The 2,500-nt window shown below is 34.4% G+C and overlaps 1 protein-coding gene across 3 annotated transcripts in view; it reads right to left on the reverse strand.

Annotated features, from left to right (window-relative positions):
* Positions 1 to 2,500, reverse strand: part of LOC106870547 (chordin) — a 179,012-nt gene that overhangs the window by 9,590 nt on the left and 166,922 nt on the right. The window lies entirely within an intron of this gene.

The raw sequence follows: 2,500 nt of genomic DNA on the forward strand, positions 1-2,500 counted from the left end.
ATATCAACTGAGAAACTCTTGCGTAAGGGCTGTATTTCCTAATATATATTACGCAGATCTGAAATGAATGTATGAAATGCTTTCAAGATACCATTGTTTGTATTTACTTCATTATTATAATGTATGTATATATGTATACATTTTTGCTTGTTCGTGTGTGTCTGTATGCCCACCTTTTATTCGCAAACTACAAAAAGAACACCCGCAATATCCTATATAACATTATTCGAGAAGCAGCAACCGAATCTGCTTCAACCTTGCTGTCAAGAATCGGGGTGTAGAAATACAGAAATTTCAAATGTAGTAATAGTATCAACCTTTTATTTTCACTCTCACGCTCTCTCCTCCTTTCACTCTCTCTCTCTCTCCCTTTCTCCCTCTCTATCTCTCTCTCTCTATCTCTCTCTCCCTCTTTCTATGAGATAAAAAAGTAGAGAAAAATTTAGCAACAAACATGAACCGTGAGACAAGGATAGAGAAGAGAAAGGTGAGACGCCAATACTGATGCCAGCGGTTCATTTCTGCGTCGCCAAACACGTTTTCTTTCTCCGTCAGGCTTTGATATCTCTATCTTTCTAACTCTTTCTAACTCATCTATTTATCTCTCACTCTCACACACACTTTCTCCTTCTCTCTACCTCTATCACTCACTCTCTCTCTCTCTCTCTCTCTCTCTCTCTCTCTCTCTCTCTCTCTCTCTCTCTCTCTCTCTCTCTCTTTCTCTTCTCTACCTCTTTCTCTTCTCTACCTCTTTCTCTCTCTATGTTATAGGGAAATAGAGAGAGAGATACAAAAAGTGACCAATATAGGCCAAAAGTGACCAATATAGACATACATAGAGAGAAAACGAAGAGAATGACGGTAAGATAGAAACAGTTAGAAAAACTGAATAAAAGCATACAACAGTCATACTCCATTACAGAGCTTTTTGCATTGAGCGAATGTAAATCTTTTCTCCATTACTTAACCCATTACCTCATATGAGATCACTTAAAATTACAAATTTCGTAATTATCTGTCCATATTTACACATATCTAACCTTTTTGCTATATCTACTAGGTATATTTCGTTTTTGGATTTGGTTTGCAAGATTTTTTATGTGATTTCGTGTGTTGAAGGCATATTCTGTTGTGTCTGGGGAGAGTCATTTTCTTATTGTGCCTTACTAGGTATATTTCTCTGATATTCTAATGAGGTTTGCTAATTTTTCACCCAATATCTCGCTTATTTCTATTTAAAATGTTATTTTGATCATTCCAGCGTGTTTCTAAAGCTGTTTTATGCTAGAAATCAAAATTTCATTAAAAAAATTCCAGTTAATAGAATTATGGGAGGTTATGGGTTAAATTGTACAACATTGGAAACGATTATAGATTTAAACCGACCTACAGTGATACAATAATAGTCAATTAATTATAATGATTTGGATTTAGATTTTAAGGGCTAGTTATTCTTCAATGTACATATATCAGTAGGGGTGGTTACTAAAAATAAAACGAAAACAAAAAAGAAAAACACACAGAAAAGAATTTCATTGCAGAAAAAACTTCAAAAATAATCTTTAACAAACTCCAAAGCAGATTTATTTCTGCTCGGAGTGGCGTACGGAAATTCATCCATTTTACACTTAATTCATGCAATGTCGTTGTTCATTACCGCTCAGAAAATTCATTGTCTGCTTTGAAGCCGGTTCATAAAGGAATTTCTTTTTTTATTATTTGATTAGTAAACTTTTAAAAATTCATGTAGATATCTCTTTAGAGAGCTGACAGTGTTCATACATACACACACACACACACACACATGCATATATTCATATATAAACACACGCACACACATATATATACACACGCATACACACATACGAGGGGGTTGATGAAAAGTTCCTGACTTTGAGTAAAAGAAAATACAGGAGGATCGGTTATTATAATGATTTTGCTTAGGAATAGTATTACTAATAACCAATTGTTAGAACTCAGTACACTTATACTTTAGAATAGAGTGTTATACGAGTACAAAGCGTAACATCAATTAATGAATGACAAAAGAACAAAAAGAACGAAAAGAACATTGCACTTGATGTTAACGTCTCCGAGAAAGCTACCGGATGTTGTAGAAGCACTCAACTTTTAGATTACTGCTTATAGAGCAGAAACATTTGTACCTTAATAAAAGCGATTACGTAACTCCTGTACTTTTGTCATTCATATATGCATGTGTGTGTGTGTGTGCACATACATATACATATGTGTGTGTATGTGTGTTTGCGTGTGCGTATAAAATCGCCACATGAGAGGATATTGTTACTCCTAACCAATACCCGGGGATGCATGGATATTGCTTACTTTTTGTTGCAGCTCCACCATATAAGTAAAATGGTAAAGGTGAAACGAGTACATATAGAAAGATTATATAAGAGTGATAGGAGAGTACATAAAAGAAACTTCGATAATAATGATAAGCTCTAATGACTAGAGGCTGTCATAATATCTGTAAAGA

The sequence above is a fragment of the Octopus bimaculoides genome, chromosome 12 (genome assembly GCF_046866305.1).
Source record: "Octopus bimaculoides isolate indiv1 chromosome 12, ASM4686630v1, whole genome shotgun sequence".
NCBI lineage: Eukaryota > Metazoa > Mollusca > Cephalopoda > Octopoda > Octopodidae > Octopus > Octopus bimaculoides.